The following is an 18,404-nucleotide window of genomic DNA, read 5'->3' on the forward strand; positions in this document are numbered from 1 at the left end:
AGGTATCCAAACACCTGTTCTAATTGGTGAATTCAGCTACTTGACGCTGAACTGCCCACACCACAGAAATGCACTGCCCATAGAATGAGACGTTTTGGAGCAGTTGCACGTGGGCCTAAAGTCACCATGCCTAGATAGCATCAGCCAGAGGGGCATAAAACCTCCCAGCATCAGCCCGTGGAGCTGTGGGTCTGTGTTCTCTGGAGTGATGGAGCTCCATCCAATACAATAATTCATCATCAGTACCCACCTGACCTCACTAATGCTCTTGTGGCTGAAAGCAATAAAACCCCCACAGCATTTAGCGTGAAGCTTTCCCAGAAAAAGGAAAGGAAAGGCAAAAAAAAAGAAAAATACATTCTTTCTATGACAGTGAAAAATAGCATTTACAAAGCAGGACCCTCCCTTATGGTACAGGTGCACTTACACAAAGTTGCCACTAGGTGGAGAAATTACCCACATAATATTCCTGTTGTCATGAACAGAGGCTGCAGTGTTAATGCAATAAATAAATAAATAAACAAATAAATAAACACTGCACTACATCTGGGTGCCAGCAAATTGGAAAATGCAGTCAAACTCAGTTGAGGCAAGAATTACGGGAGAATAAGTCACATTTAACCAAGCATCTCATCTTTTTCATTCCTTGTTATTTTTCCTTTGGCTCGATTTTGAACAGCTGCGTCTACGCAAAGCTTCTGCCTTTCATTCTCCCCCAAAAACACCCACCCCACCACCTCCATGAGGGGGCGTCTAATGCTCGCCTTTCATCACTCGCAGGGCGGATGAAACACCCTCCCCATACATCAACACTTAGGTCTACACACGCACACACCCCGAAACGACCGGGTGCCGGACAAAAGGGACACGACCCACTGTCCATGCGGAACCGAGGCGGAGGAGGAGGAGGACTGCGCTTCTGGAGCTGCGCTCAGTCACCGCGGCTCTGTCCTGCTCCGGCTTGTGGAGTGTGATCGCCCAGAGGACACCGAGACCCACGCTGATGGTGCTGCACGTTTGATAAGCCACGCCACGCCGCAGGGGAGAGACAACCACACGCAAGAAGCAGACAAGCCACTTAAGCCATTTTACCCTTGGGCAGCAGCTGGGGAGAATCTGGACACTGCAGAGTAAGTACGTGCTGTTGTATTTCCTGGGTTTCGGGATGTTGAGATGACCCCTCTTTTTGGGGGAGAGCTGCATTCTAGTGCCACACCTGCAGGATGAATCCATACGAAGCTGAAATTAGCTTCTTGTTCGAATTGTCCGTTCCACCTTAAATGGTGCAGCAGTTCCATTGCGGCGCCTGGGGCTACGTAATGGAACTGCTGCACCATTTAAGGTGGAACGGGCAATTCGAACAAGAAGCTGGCGAATAGGAAACCAACTTCAGCCTCGCCTCATTCGAGCTATCCAGCTGCGTGTTTAAACGATGCTCTGTTTCTCTTCAGCCCTTCTGCTGTTAAAAACACAGGGCTAGTCAAAGCTTTGGGTTGGATTTGTTGTGTCTGGCGTGATTTTGAATTTAGTCTACTGAAGACTGTCTGTGACTGATGGAGAGAGGGAGAGGAATGGGCAGCACTCAGATGGGCAGTAATGTCAGTAAGGCAGGGGTTCATGTGATCCATGCAGCTGTGTTGAAACTACAGGCCTTTAGCCATGAACTTTAAGCTACTTTTGCTTTCGAAATGCCTCATTATTCATGCACTCTGGGATTCCCATGTTGTTTTCTACCATTTTTGCATCCTTTTATACTAGTTTAGGCCCTACTCTGGGTGGGAAATGATCCATCTAATTTAAAAAAGATGGTTCTTCAATAAAAGCAATGGTCCATGAGTTCAAAATAGAACTATTTCAATGCCTAAAAGCATCTTTCCTTGGTGAAATTGTTCTTCAGGTTGATGGAGAACATGTTGTATATGCTTCTTACCTAGAACCCTTTTGAAAATGGTGCTATATAGAACCATATACAACACATTCTCCATTAATCTGGAGAGCCATTTCACCATGCAAAGAACCATGAAGCATGAAATAGTTCTATATACAACTCATGGTTCTAAATAGAACTGTTTCATTTACTAAAGAACTCTTGAAGAACCATTTTTTAAAGTATGTAGGCAGCCAGGTGTTAAGCATTTGTCAGGGCATTGCATGTGTGAAGGTGGGCCTTCTTCTTTATTGCTGACAGCCAAGCGGCAACTCTAACATGGCTGGGGCTGAGGAGAGAAAGACAAGATCTCTAGAATGTTAACTGGTACTTGATGATGATGATGATGATGATGATAATCATCATCATCATCATCATATGTGCTTTCATTGCTGAGGAAAGAAACATTCCATGTGGGTCAGTTTAATGGTGTGAGAGAGTGATGGGAAGACGTTTAGACTGTTTAGAACATATTTAAGATATGTGGGTTAATTTGTACAGTCCAAAAGTACTTGGCTGGTCAGAAACCTAAAACACATTCCATGTCCGTCATCACAATGCTCTACATAGGCCGACTCCTAAGCCTCCTAAGAAAATTGTAAACTCATTTTCAAATCATTTCATACCCCTTTTCTTATCTATTGAAGTCTTCATTGCAGTCATTTATGACTGCTGTGGATGTTGGACAGAGTCCTGAGTATTCCCATCACTAATGGACAGGCATGTGCTATCTGATTTGGGCAGGGCCTTTGGTTGGGATTCCTGGAGTGACTACTGGAGAGTGAAGGGGCCGAGGTGGTTTTAGCCTCCCTCTCAGCCTCTTTGAGGTCTAGCACAGTGAGGTAGTTTTGTCTGCCTGCTGCAGTCCTTGCTGAGGAACCATGTAGGCTGTGTCATTACATTTTAAAGACACATTATGAAAGATTTTTAATAAGGTAAATCATGAATCAGATCGTAATGTCAGCCAGTCAGCCCTGGTGTTAAGTAGCCTTCCATACTTCCTAAAAGAATTGGTGCTGTCAAATCCGGGCTGGCGACCATAGCTGGTACTAGATTGTGCACCGAGACCTGGCAACTGACACCTTCTTGCCTGCAAAGTTCCCTTCATCTGAAGCCTCTCTCGCTTTTACCTGTGAGTGATCTGCACCACATCAAATGCTTAAGATCTTCCCAGATTCCCTTGTTCTTCCTTTAGGCTTAACAAGTACGTTGGATTAAAGCAAAGCATTGTATACTATATATGGCTCTTAATGATGTACTGAGTTAAAGCTAATGGCTTAAAGCACTGTAGTGTGCTCATAAAGTGCTTCGTTGTCATTGACTGTCTGCAAGAAGGTTAAATTAGTTGTTTGTGTTGTCCCTCATATTGTATGACTTATTCTTTGGAAGTGATTTGTGGGAGAGGTCGCTATAGAAACTGCCAGCATTCTTCCGCTTCAGTGAAGAGTGTTGTGACAAACCCTGAATGGTCACTTCACTGAAAAGCTTGTTTGAACGGAAGCACATTTGCATCAGAAATATAGACCCTCCAAAAAAGCAGGTCAAAAATACAAAACTCTTGAATCTTATGGTGGGCCTATATGCTCATTTTGCAGCTTATTCTGACACATTTGGGTAGGTCTCAGAGAAGCTAGTGACATAGTGCTGTGCAAACATCAAGACCTGTAAGAATGGCCATTCTGAGAAGATTAGATATATGGTAATCCACTTGCAAGGACAAAGTCAAGTAAGTGAGGAGCTTCCAAAACTAGAGTTCAAAAAATGATTACACAATGTAGAGAAAGTGGGACTCCTGTCGACTGTGCAAGACCTGGCAGACCACCATCAAATGAAAATCAAGCTCCGCTCTTGCTTCGCATATGAAAAATAGCCATAGATCTGGAAGGATGTGCAGCTGTCAAGAAGCCCTTAGTGAGAAAAGGATAAAGTCCAGACCTCATAGTTTGTAACTATTTGGATTGTGAGAAGCCAAAAGTCCAATCAGATTCTAAGACTGAACTTTTCCTGCCGATTTTTAGGGGGGGGGGGGGGGGGGGGGGGGGGTGCTGGAGCCTATCCCAGCAATCTTCGAGCGAAAGGCAGGATACACCCTGGACAGGTCGCCAGTCCATCACAGAGCAGACAGACACAGACAGTCACTCACACACTCACACCTAGGGGCAATGTAGCATGTCCAATTGGCCTGACTGCATGTTTTTGGACTGTGGGAGGAAACCGGAGAACCCGGAGGAAACCCATGCAGACACGGGGAGAACATGCAAACTCCACACAGAAAGGACCCTGGTCGCCTGGCTGGGGAATCGAACCCAGGCTCTCCTTGCTGTGAGCCGACAGCGCTACCCACCACGCCACCGTGCCGTCCCAAAAGAAATTGTGAAGCAAAAATAAAATTTCATAGAAGTTCAACTTATTCTTGCTATGACTAAGCAATGCCTAAGGTGCAAGTTATGGATTTTTAAGAGAATATTTACTTATAATACATGATCAGCAGTTTATTTATTTTAATTTTGGGTGATTTCATTTTGCTGGTACATGAATATATTAGGCTACCCTCCAGTCTATTTGTTCCATAGCAGTGTCTTTATATAGCCCATTAACTATGAGCTTTGAGTAAAGTCAAATAAACAAATGGTAATGTCTTTGCTTTTTGTTTGTCTAATAAATCTTGCTAAAAAATAAAACACAGAATAATACTGTACACCATTGTTCTGCACTGGTGGTGGATGGCCTGTGTTTGTGTTGCCACTGGTTTCATATCTCATCCCAGCAGCCATAGTTCCCCTCTCTCAGAGGCTAAATGGGTTTCCATTGTCCATCCTTCTAATGTAAAGGAGGGCTAAGACTCTATCGGGCCACTAGTTCCATTTTCATGCTTGGACCAAGGTCACTGGGTAGTATTGAGCCTGCAGGCATATGCAGTCTTCAACAGGCTTGTAAGTCAGTGAGTGGAAGGTCTATTAGTTGATGCCCCAGGGCTTTGCTGCTATGCCTTTGCAGTGAAGAGTAGTCAGCGGTGGTTATGTTACGCACAAGGTCTAGGAACAATGCGAAACATGATCATTAAAGGGCCCAGATCATAAAGAGCCTAATTTTCTTGACTTTTTAAAAAACAAGAGTGTGATGTAATACATAAACATTGTGTAAATTTCAAAGCATCCCAGTCTGTACGGTCCATTTATGGAAGCAAAGGTGTAAAATCCCAATTTGACTTGATTGTTTTAGTGATGTCTCAAAATCCAACACATTTACACACATCCATCTCCATCAGATTACAGTAGTTTAGCCAGATCCTTTCACACTGAGGTTATAAGGAGTGTTTACCCAGGCTGTTTTTTAATGAGGCACACTGCATGGTAGTCAAACAGAATAGAGGGCATTTACATGTATCCTCTGCAAAGGCACAGTAACAAAAACAGATTGGAGGGAATTTGGAAGGAAGGTTGGAAAACAGTCATGTAATAAAGAATTATGGCACTTTTTGGTACATTAAACCACACAGACCACATACCTATAAGTGGATCTTGAATGGGGACTGGAGGAGGGATGTAAAACAGAGGAACAAAAGAAAGATATGGGCCCTCTAAATTGGGCACTGTGTATACTATGTATGGACAATCACCAATGAAAGATACTCATTGAACTTTTTACAGACTCCAGGCAAGCATGCTGACAGTCATATGAGGCATTCGCTTCTTTACATACTGGTAAAGGCCCAGTATGAATCTCATGTGATATGACAAAGAGGCCCCTTCTTCTGATTTTTCAAAATTTCTGAACTATTCAGTCATTGAGATATGAAGTCATTCAAAGTGATTTGATGTTAAATACGAAATTTACCACCTCCGATTTCTCTACACTGATGGTGATAGGAACCAGGGGTCGCAATGTCTTCAACAGAAATATAGCCGTTTTATTTACAATCCAAAATGACCAATGAACCTACATATGTTTAATTTTATTTATAATGATGGTAAAATGTTTGTAAATCTGAAAAAAATGTTTTCTTTGAGGATTGGGATGCCTTAAATGTACACCTCATGAATGGATTTAATTGTTATAGGCCATGATAAAGCTATGATAAAACAATGTCTCAGGCATCAGGCAGTGTATTCATAACCATTCAATTGTGGCAACTTTCTGTGAGGGAGCCTTTAGACATCTTTTAGATGTACAACTTCCTGTAGAACAGGGCGTTTCACATCAGTTCTCTGAATGACTTTATTTACATATTAATGATCGAATTATGCAAATTATGCCAGTGTTGAAAAATAAGTGGAATTCCCCTTTAAAACCTGATTCTAATAATAATAGAGTGCTGACATCTGAGTAAGGTTTATTCTGTTCATTTGTGATGACATTATTAGGGGACGGCTCATTAGACTGATGGTGCTGGGCTCATTGTACTGCACTGCTGGGCTGTGGACTGGAGAGAAACACAAACGCGGAATCTAAATGATATTGATAGTGATGACCAAACAGTTTAGCTTCGCCCAGAGCATCAAGTTCACCATAGCATTGCTGAACATGCAACCAAATCGTCTATTTAACCACTGGCTGAATGCAGCTGCCTGCATGTTGGGTTTGCACCAGTTCATTCACTTCCTTTTAACCTCATCTTTCTCCACTGCAGCCTCTGGGGCTGACAGGTGTGAGCAGATGTTGATCCAGTTGTTGGAACTAAAGGAAGGCAAGTTCATCCTGTTCAACACGTTCGCTAAATGACCCTGAGTGATTGATTTTAGTGCAAGTTTGCTGGTCACTCATTGTTATTCTCTAGAGTTACAATATGGGCCTTTAAAATATTAAAGTCCACTTGTGTGGGTTTGTATACTATCATTTTTATGTATTTTCTAACCTCTGTTTATCCCTTAGGATTAAACAGGCTGTTTTTCTTGCTTTGCCTTATAGGCTACAAGTAGTATGTTGTTGTGACATCACAACCATGCCAAATTCAAAGTAGACTGTTTTTGCAGTTGCCACTTACTCTAGATGTAGTTGATCACACAAGACATTTTGGAGTCACTATTTTTGCTGCTTATTTTTATTTATTTATGTTACTAAAGTTACAAGGCTAATGTTGCTAATGAACGCTAAAAGACAATAGTCACCCAAGTTTTTCTGTAAATACATCTCTTCTCTTAACCTATTCAAAGCACAGCCAGGGAGCATCCATGTCTTTGTTTAGGGCACAGTATGAGTTGATATGAGTTTAGCTGAATGGTGCAGTCTTTTGTGTGTTGTGCTAAAAGCTGACTGAAAATATACGTTTAACAACAGAAACAATAGAAATCATGAATATAATCTGGACTCTGTATGCTTATATGATGTGTGCGCACATGAAGGGGAGTCAGAATTTGGCACAACCTCCCTCCATCATACTGTGCCTAAAAGCACGTCTGCAAGTCTGTGTGACCTTAACGATGACCTGGATGTGCTTTGAGAGAAGTTTTGGAGATGTAATTACAGAAAAGATTTGGGTATATAGTTAGTGACATTAGCTTTGTAGCTCCAGCACTAAACTACAGAAGCTAAATTACTCTAAACATTACTTGGGTGATTGGCAAGGGTAAGTAGAAAGTTGTGTTTTTTTGCATTGATGCAATTTTTTGTAAACCTAGTACGAGTAGTACGTGTTTTACTGTTTTAAGTAGTGGTTAGGAAAAAAAGTCAAATGTACCTGAGCAATTTAATCTTTAAATTCTAGCTGATTTGAAATGAAACGATTTAGCAAGCTAGGTTAAATTATTTACCATGGATCAAGTACGGTTGCAGTGGAGAAGACCAGGGTTTTCCATATCAGAAAAGCGCTTCTGTACAGCTGTAAGTAAAGTATGTTTCATAGTTTTGATCCTCATCTGACTCTTTCACCAACAGTCTCTATGGCACAGTGACAGCAGGAATCACATCCGAGACTGATGCTTCCAAGAAGCCCATTTGTTGAGTTTTGTTGGAATCTTTTTGGCTGGTTGAGCTGTAGTCTTCTAAATCATGCCATACAATATGCAATATCAGAAATCTTGTGTAGAATAGAATCTCGCAATTCTTTTTCACCTCCGTTTTGTTAGCCTACATGTGTTCACATGTACGGGGGAAGTGGTTTTGATTGATTGTATGTGTTTAAAAATGGACTAAAATCTCACACTGTAGTCTTGGCAGGAATTTATCAAGACAGCATGTTGAAAGTGACCAGTGACTGTGTATCCGACCACCATAGCTTCAGCAACACTTCTTTGTATGAGCAAATTGTTATCATTTTTCATTAGAGCAGCAGCATACACTCGGCCTACGTCACATGGCATCAGGTAGTACTGGATGTTGGTATTGTGTTTTAGTTCTTTTTTTTCTCATGCCAGCACATGATCATGGTACTGGGCTAACACCTGACACCAGTATCGGTATTAATTTGGTATTAATATCGCTATTTTTTCTACCAGATGAGCCATTTAAACAAAATATGTGAGAATGCTAAACAGTGTTTAAAAAAAAAGATGTACTAGAGGTCACCAAGAGAATACTAAATGCTACTAATTAAATTCAATTACTGCTTTCCTTTCTTGGTTGGGAGCAAATGAGACACTCTGTACGTTAGGAAGGACATTGTCCTCTCTGTTTTATTCCAAGTCTTTTAAATTGAGATTTGCTCACAGACTTGGTACATTACAAGGTACTGCTCCATTTTTGTAAATGCCACTGACATTTTGCAGCTTATCTACACTCAGCTCCACCTACATAAGCAGTAGTGTTGTGATACTGAGACGTCAGTTTTGCTCAGCCTGTTTTAATATAGTTTACGCATTCAAGTGCAACCTGAAGACATTGCATACTAAGGGAATTAGCTGGGTGGTGGTTCATATACTTGCAGCATTGTTGCTATTAGTGGGCCTGTTTTATGAGCTGCTACAGTTTTGGGTGCTTGTAAAACATGAGAGCGAAAACATGCAAGGCTCTCCGTTCGTGCTGTGATTTCCCTCCTCTTTTAAGTCTTTTTGGGCCATTAACACTGACTGTATATGGGTCATATTAAAGGGACCATAACCTACTTTTTTGTATTTCATTTTTTACTGAGGTCTACTTATGAAGTTTATGTACTAAAACAGAGAATTTTTTTATCCTTTAGTTTTGAGCCTTTTTTGTTACTGTGCCTCTAGAACTGATATACTTTACATATACACATTATAACTTCAACAAGAATGATGAGAGCTAACCTGCTGATGATCTTTTTGTGATGTTACCAAAAATGTTTTGTAGCTCAACTTCTATATACAGTTGTATGCAAATATTTGGGTGCACCATACCAAACTTTTCAAAAAATGCCAAATTTATATAAGTTTGTTCCCTGTAGATGATTTATGTATCAAATATTTATATTATGCATTTATTTCCAGTTAGAAAATCAATTAAACATGTAATATTACAACTGTATTTGGCATATGACATTATACCTTGTGAGTTGGAGGGTGAGTGGCACTTTAACAGTGTTCCTATGCTGCATCAAACTTTTTGGCATGTCCTCATAGAGCACTCTCCCAGAATACAGAAAGCATCGCAGGCTTTTCAGAGCCACTTTTTGTCACATGTTTGTCACTTCTTCCTCCAGCACTCTCCATGCTTTTCCTTATCCGTGCTCAAAGCAGCCGTCTTGTAGAAATCTGCTGAAAGGCATGAAATTAACTTACTGTGAAAGGCAAGAAAGAAGTGAGAAGACAGTGTTCAGGTTGGGGGGCAAGCTGAGTTGAGTGGAAAAACATCTGTTTTAGCTCACTTGCGTGTCTGAAATGATTTCTAAAGGCAAAAGAAATTCCATGAATTCCTGCTTTTCCAGAGGCTGTTTGACACCGAGAGCATTGATAGAAGCTTAATTGACAGAAGATGTTCTTCATTTTAAAAAATGTGGTTTGAAACCTCAAAAGCAGTTGAGAATTACATTCTCTTTGGTTACATATGTTTCTGCATGACCCCAGGACATGGTCACCCACTATGTTTGTGAAATTCATGAATTAGCTGTTTTCTTCTGCTGAAGTTGAAGTAGCAGAAGCTATAATCACTGTAAGCAAACACTAAGAGCTCTGGTGTGGTAACAGTACATTTCTCATATGCAGATTTCAGCATTTTGATTTGTTTTTCTAAATTTTAAACTCTCTGTGAGACTTTTTATCTGAGGTCTCATCAAAATTTGATAGACCAATAAATAAAATTGTTCCGTTATGGTGGTTTTATGTGAACTTTGTCAAAATCGGCCCAATGCCAGCATTGTTTCTTCGTAGTCAAGATAAGAGCTAAAAGTACTGAGATAACTATAGATCAGGCCTGACATCAGGACATCACTTAGTGGGGCAATGCCCAACCAACCAACCAATCATCATGCCCCACTAAACCCACTATTTTTGACATGCTTCTATAGTGTCAAGTGAAAACTAAACTTCAGTGCTGCATATGTCCTGTATAAAAGGATGCATAGGAAGGTTTGCATACATCATTCGTAATGGCTACATTTTAGGAATGTGCTTTATGTTGTGGGAAGATAAATCAGCTGACAGATGTCCTAAATGGGCCAACCTTTGGTCATTTGCTGTAAATGTGGCCTTCCTGTTGATTTTTGATAGATCTACCATAGTTGTCTCTGCAGATTTTGTGACATAGATCCTTTCCCAGCCCTTTCATTTCACAGGCTTTGAATAATTGTTGGTGTTTGTGAACGAGTACTTGAATACTTGTTCCCAAATCAAAATATTCCACATTTCATTTTTGTAACAAATAGTTTAGTCCTCTTTTATGATGGTTGGCCCAAAGATGTTGTGATGTTATGCCAGATAAGGAGACAGGATTTGTGCAGCCCTAGAATGACAGCAACATGTTTTCATGGTCAGTTTAGCTGGTTGACTGAATGGTTAGCCAAGTTCATGTTACATCATTAACATAGTGGTGCAAGAGAAATGACCTCAATAGGCGAACATGAATCTCGGTCAAGATTCAAGGATTTTGTGGGTTTATGTTTTGTACGAGATTAATACAGATTTATCACTGTTCACATCTTCTAGGAATCAGCTAAAGTGTTAGCTAGCCTTCTGTCTCAGTGTGCAGGCCCATGACAGCTAAACAAGTAACAGAGGATGTTCAGCCAGAGAACTTGTAGAGAGGAGGATTACCACTCTGTAATGTTATCCGGGTTTCTCAAACGCTAGAGGGCACTCCTGAGTGAGTCCAAAATGAATGGGTTAACATGGAGCATTTGAGTAAAATCAAAGTTTTTAAGGTAAACATTTTTAAGATAAAAGAATATAATCATATCTTGAACACAGAACAGCATGAAACATTTTAACACCACTGTTATATTTTTAGAGCTTTTAAACTCGAGTTATAGGAGATTAAAACGGCGCCTCATGTACGTCCATTACGTCAGTGAGCGCAAACAGCCAATGAGCTGCTCCACTTGCCAGCCAATCAGAACTCAATAGCGGTAATGCTAGCATCCTGTTGCTGTAGAAAAAAAAACAAACAACTTACTTGTTTTTCTTTACTTTTTTTTAGTGAAGTAGATCCTTCTACTTCCTAAAATTAAAGGGAATTCTGGAGAGGGATTAGAAACTATTTAATATTTTTATTTTTAGCCGTTTAGCTTCTTCTGCTGTTTTTCAGTCATGTTTTTGATATAATAAGGGAAATAGGAAGTGGCCAGGCTCTTGTTCAGCCTTTTCACCTGAATATCAACCACAGCCAAACAAATGAGCATGTATTTGGCCAGCTTTGTTTTTCTTTGTTTTAGTGTTGTTTGCCATTTTAACATCTGCCAGAGATGTTAATGATTGACCTATTAAGTGTTGACACACAAAAGCATAAATGTTCGACTAACGCTTTTGGTTAACAAGGTCATTTAATTTCCGAAAAATTATTGGTTTTTGAATAGGCAGGTGCAATTTGCAACTATGCAACTTGTTCCGCTAGCGCTACACTGATGCGCAACTCTGGGTTTTCAAGTCAACTTCAACTTCTCGACTTCTCAACTAATTTCAACTTCATTTTAACCGATAGTGGCAGAGCTGTTGTTTAAAGGGATACAACAGAAATGAAATCATTCTAAATGTAGTTTACAGCACAGTCACAACTAGAATGTTTAGCCACATGATGCAGTGCTAAGCTAGGCTACACCTGAGTCTTTTAACATCATGTTTCTTCTGTTGAGTGTACCCTTAAGCTATAGCCTGCAGATATAGAGGTTAGCCTATGTCATTAGTCCCATAACAAAAAATTAAAAGTTGCGAGCTATCGACTTTATGTGAATATGAAGGCTAGCCCCAGTCAGGCCTTAAATCGCCACTGTCCAGATGAAAAACAGGTATCTCCAAAATAGTAACTTTTGAGGAGAAAGCAAAATTGTCCGTAGCTTTCAATGTAAGTTAATATTAAGAGGTTTTGTTTTAAATTATTTTTGAGTTTTGCTGATCCATACAATATACAACTATATATTTGTTAACTTTGGCTAATAATATGTGGTAGAAGTAAGTACATACTACATTGCAGCACTGTCATGTTATTTTAAGCTGCGTCTTTTTATTCAATAAATCCTAAAGCCTTTTCTATGTAAAACACAGTGCTGTGTTTGATGTTTGGGTTTTGTCCGTCATTTTATGATGGTGGATGGACTTTCCATTTGCACACTTTTCATATGTTTAAAATCTTGATGTACGATTATTCTGAATGAGGATTGCTTTACGCAAAGTGTACTTGAACAGTGTACTGTGGCGCAGTAGTGACCTGATGTCCAGACTAGCCCTGAGACCCTGCTGTTGTTCGTGCTAGTTGAGTGTGCAGCAGGTGGGGAGTTAGCATCCGAATGTTGTGCTGAATTTGCACGTGCAGACTGAAAATATGATTTAGAACAGCGACATGGTTTGTGTATTCTGTCACTGACTGTTGAGTTTCCTCTGGAACACAGCAGAGATTCTTTCTAAGACACAACATATGTCATAGATGGCCTCATCCAAGAAATGAGAAGCACTGTTACCTCTTACAACGGTTGTCTTTGACAACTAAAACATGGCCAAAAAACATGTGACTGTAAGCTTTCTTTTTTCAGGCTGTGGCGTTAGCAAGCTAACAAAATTCTGTAGTACAAAGATTAGGTATCTTACAGAGGAATAGAGAAGCCCCTTCAGATAAGCTAATGAGCTAATCTCAGGGCAAACTGGTACAGTGTTAGATGCTAATGAGGAGATATCTTCTATTAAGATTAAGTGACCCTTATTAGTCCCACAACGGGGAAATTTCACCTCCGCATTTAACCCATCCATGAAGTGGATCGAACCGGTCACGGGGCTTGATCCCTAAACTCCAGCCCACAACTGCCCCACAACTTCTACTGAGGTATTTTCTCCTCAGTGGCTGTGCTAATTTGTTATTTTGTTAATGAAATGTGTTTTCACTGTTTCTGGTCCCAGCAAACATCAGCTAATAGCTAATAGTCTAGTTAGCAAAAAAGCTCCACTGCTTTCTCAGATGTCCTCAATAACACGTCCCTTGCACTGCGCTCATGTTGAGGCACTTGTGTTTTTATATTAGCACAGTAATTCACTAAAGCAGTGCTGTAATCTGAGTGATTACCAACAAGGTCTGTGAGTTTAATCCAGCACTGTCATGTCTGTAGTTTTTACAGGCTAAGTAATACTTTTCTTCCATAATTCGCTGAACTCAGAGCTCCCTCAGTGATATTAATCCTATTTAAATCAACATCATAGTAGCAGAAAATTTTATTTTTTGCAGCAAGGTAAGGCTAACAGCTAAAATGAGGCTTGGTTGCACCCAATTCCTTAATCCTCAAGTTCATGATGAGACTACTGCAATCCGGTGTGAATAATTCCTCACATAAGTGATACTTTTTTTTGATCCCACAACCGGGGAAATTCCACCTCCGCATTTAACCCATCCGTGAAGTGAAACACCACATACACACTATTGAACACACACACACACTAGCGGAGAGCAGTGGCAGCCCTATCCACAGTGCCCGGGGAGCAGTTGGGGGTTAGGTGTCTTGCTCAAGGACACCTCAGTCATGGACTGTTGGCCCTGGGGATCGAACCGGCAACCTTCCGGTCACAGGGCCAGCTCCCTAAGCTCCAGCCCACGACTGCCCCTGACAAGGTTTTCAGGCAATTACTTTCAGGCACATTACTAATCTACTGCTAATCTACACATTACTAATGCAGCTCAAATATGGCTTCATTTGCAAATATGAGTAAAACAGACAAATATTCCTATTAAAACAGAAGACGTAAAATCATCCCCTCACTGAATTGTTACCCTGTATATTTTTTTCTTTTTTCTGACACAAATGCTGATTTCAGTATTTGAATACTGACACCTTGTACAGTTAACTGTGCACTTAAATACCCTTGGACAGATCATTATATGTAGTTGCTTTGGATGGCCAAGGTGCAATGTTTGTGGAAGGCTTAGGTCCAAAAGATTAAATGATTTATTAATGAATAAGGTAGGTAGGTTTTAAATCAATTTTTAAAAAGGAAAATAAAAATGTAATATAAAACTATATTTACTTTTTCATGACGTATGGGGTGAAGGTTAGAGCCAAATCAAATCAAACATCCTCAAGGGCCAACCTTGCCCCATAGGCCACATTAAAGGGCAGGCCAGGTCTCTCTCTCTCTCTCTCTCTCTCTCTCTCTCTCTCTCTCTCTCTCTCTCTCTCTCTCTCTCTCTCTCTCTATATATATATATATATATATATATATATATATATATATATATATATATATATATATATATATATATATATATATATATATATATATATATATATATATATATATATATATATATAAAAAAAAAGGGCGGCACGGCGGCACGGTGGCATGGTGGGTAGCGCTGTCGCCTCACAGTAAGGAGGGCCTGGGTTCGATTCCCCGGCCGGGCGGTCCTCTCTGTGTGGAGTTTGCATGTTCTCCCCGTGTCTGCGTGGGTTTCCTCCGGGTTCTCCGGTTTCCTCCCACAGTCCAAAGACATGCAGTCAGGCCAATTGGACATGCTAAATTGCCCCTAGGTGTGAGTGTGTGAGTGACTGTCTGTGTCTGTCTGTCTGCCCTGCGATGGACTGGCGACCTGTCCAGGGTGTATCCTGCCTTCCGCCCGAAGACTGCTGGGATAGGCTCCAGCACCCCCCCGCGACCCTGACGGAGAAGCGGCTTAGATAATGGATGGATGGATGGATGGATATATATATATATATATATATATATATATATATATATAAAGGCTAGGTGATGTGGATAAATTTCTTTATAAGGATATTTAACAAATGTATTACAGCACCACTGTATGAGATGATATTTAAAGCTGCACTAAACAAGATTTGGGGATTTGGTGTGGTTAAAATGTGTAATTGCACGCAACATTTTAATTGCAGAACATTTTGTAATGTCAAATGTGTTTCAGACCCCTGCTTGAGGGAATGAATCAGATGAATGTGAGCCCATTGAAAGCGTACTCACAGAGTCGAAATTTGGACATGTCTTTGGAGGATGTTGGAGAATTGTCTACTATTGTCATCATATCTTCATCAGTATAATGTTGATTTTGAGAGCCAATTGTTGACCTGGACCTTGTTTTTGAGTGTGTGTGGTGACATTAATACATAAAGATGTACAATGCGGTCCAAAAAACTCTTGTGAACTCTGACCAGACACATCTAACATTCATATTATTATTTCAGGTTTTACAGGGCAACTCACAGCCATGCATAGATACCATATTTTGGCCTGTTTTTTCCTAACTCACTAATGCTCCTTCTTTCAATTTTAACAAAAAAACTTGAACTTAGCATTAGTAGAATGAATGCTGACATTAATAAAGGTAGTACACTCTTTCTTTCTAAGTACTGCTCTAAAAATGAATGTCTTACTGGGATAGCTTGTTTTAATTGGACTGTTCTGTTTTTTTTAAGCATAAAAGGGAATGTCAAGTTTTATAAATGTTAAATGTAATATTTATTTAAGACTTATGAAAGTAATATGCAAAAGACAGAATTTAAAAAGCTAAACACAACAACAGAAAAATCACTTTTATGGGCATTACATCATGAGTATATCACTTATCTATCAAATGTATTGTTAAAATTTCACTGATACTGAAGGGCGGTACTATGTTTTGTCCATATCATGGTACACTGAGAAAGATGATATATTGCCCAGCCCTAATAAACATCTTGATAAAACACGGTCAACATGAAACATTACAGTTTGTCAAACAAGCTTGTTCCATCAAATGTGTATTGTTGTGCTGGAGTGACCTCCCTGTGCCTGATGACCAGACTAGCCCTGAGACCCTGCCTTTGTTTCTGTTGTAGCTAATAAGCATGTGACAGGCAGGGAATTAGCGTTCGGACGCTCGGAGACATATGATCTTCATTTCCTGAATGAGTCCTAGTCTGCAGCTGACTGTCTCTCAGAAGAGCAGACTGTGGCCAAGATGCTGACTGCACCAGTGAACGATGTGACGTTATGTAATATTCAGTGCGACGGCTCTGACCCACTAACCCTCAACGCATCGCTGCAGAAAAAGAGCTGCGCTGCGTCCCCTGTTTGCTGTTAGGGTACTGAGTGGGCTCGTTTTTGTAAGGGCTGCTGTTTTTGCTGTGGCAGCTGTGTGCATTATTGAGCTGGCCGGCCGAGCTCTGCAGTGTTTTGTATTGCATCCTGTCATGTCATCCCGGGAGTGAAATGTGCTGAGTGGGCGCGCCTGAGCCAGCCAGCCTGTGTGTGTTCTGCATCAGCCAGGCGCAGCTTAGCGTGACGCTGATCGTTAGCACCTGATTACAGTAAAATAGGGCGAGCGCTGAGGACCGTAAGCACTGAGGCTGGTGCTAAGGGTGCCTGATCATCTGATTTTCTTTTCTATCCAGTACAGTCATTTAACATGTAGTATTCTGATACCAGTTGTGATACCCAGTGGCTTAACTGGGATCTTATGGACCCAGGACAAAATAATGAATGGGCCATTCATGTGAAAATTGCTTTCAATTAATTTCATTGTCACTCTAAACCTAAATATTTACACTATTTAAAAAGATCTTGCACTAAAAATATCTTTTTAAAATGGTTAACTCCTCTTAGATGGCTTATTATGATGATATAGATATTTAGATTTGTTTATATAGATGATATAGATATAATATTTGCCAGATAACAAGAGGATATTAGGCCGCACTGTACGCCTGCTTATGGCACAGCTGGTGGCCCACTGGCTTTTTGCTCAGTTTTCCGAGTGACGGTTAAGCAGAGTATTAGACACAATGCTAATTTTCATAGATTTTCCACTCACACATACTTATTTTTCCTTCATGTCTTTCCTTTCTTTTCCTTTGCATATTAGGTTTGGAAATAATCTTAATTTTGCACAAGGTCAACAACAACATTTTAAACAAAATCATTTAAATTAGGCCTAGTCCATATTTTGTCTCTCAGTTGTTTGTAATATTTGATAATAATATAAGATTAAAAATGAGTTAGACCTTGCATGCAGAATAATTTGGGTGGACCGACAGTGGCTTTGACAGTCAGCTGGGTGCTGGCCTTATCAAGCATATGGACTGGTATATGGTGCTATCTGGGTTCTAATACTCTATACATGGAAAAAACAGTATAATATGATGATTGTGTCAAATGTGTTATTATAGTTGTATGCAAAAGTTTGGCGCCCCTGGTCTAGAGCTGAACAATTTTGGGGAAAATGTCAAATTGCAATTTTTCTGCCCAATACTGCGACTGTGATAGAAGGTATAATTAATATTTAATTTCCATAAATTAAGGTACAGGCCTGTTATTTTGGCCAAGAAGACCATAATATTGCATTTGAAATTTGGAAGTTACTCCTGGTTTAATTGCTTTTGACTGGCATAGCTATAGTCAATTCACTTAACATTCATTTAACATTGCAGCCCTTTTGATTTGAAAATTGCACTGTCAAATTGCAATTCAGTAATAAGAATGATTGATTAATCTCTCAGTGCTACCCTGATCCAGTTACATGTTTTGTTGATTTTCAAAGTGAAAGTCAGCAAAACATGTCATTCAGCCAGGAGCACTGAGACTGTACGACTGTATGCGTATGGTGTGTTAAATAAAGACAGGACACTGATTTGGACACAGCAGCCTACCAAGAACAGTGTTGTAGTGCTTTATTCTTCTCTACACTCATTCATGCCTGTCTCCTGTTTGTACAAGTGGTGTGTGTTATATGTAGAGGGGTGCTGGGAGCATGTGGGAGGGGGGGTGGTTGGATGGGAAACACATGGCGGTCTGCAGGGTGTCGGGGAGCAGGGCAGGGCAGGGGCAGAATCCACGCATTCCTCTTCTCCCTCGTGGTGAACCTCCTCATCTTTCAAAAGATCTGACCTTCGGTCCCAGTGAGGCTGGAGTCCAGAGGCTCAGACAGCCTGTCTGGAGTCCTTTTAGGAAAGTTACGGCAG

General features: G+C 40.4%; 1 protein-coding gene across 4 annotated transcripts in view; it reads left to right on the plus strand.

Annotated features, from left to right (window-relative positions):
• Nucleotides 1-565: 565 nt before the first annotated feature.
• The window catches only part of palm1a (paralemmin 1a), a 61,191-nt gene continuing 43,352 nt past the window's right edge, over nucleotides 566-18,404 (plus strand). Inside the window, exon 1 of one of the 4 annotated variants that reach the window (XM_017714264.2) lies at nucleotides 566-1,134. The gene's annotated coding sequence lies outside the window, so the exon portion shown is untranslated. The remainder of the gene's footprint in view (nucleotides 1,135-18,404) is intronic. The other 3 variants (XM_017714263.2, XM_017714265.2, XM_017714266.2) reach the window with 3 other exon arrangements.

This window comes from Pygocentrus nattereri, chromosome 15 (assembly GCF_015220715.1).
Source record: "Pygocentrus nattereri isolate fPygNat1 chromosome 15, fPygNat1.pri, whole genome shotgun sequence".
Taxonomy (NCBI): Eukaryota; Metazoa; Chordata; class Actinopteri; order Characiformes; family Serrasalmidae; genus Pygocentrus; species Pygocentrus nattereri.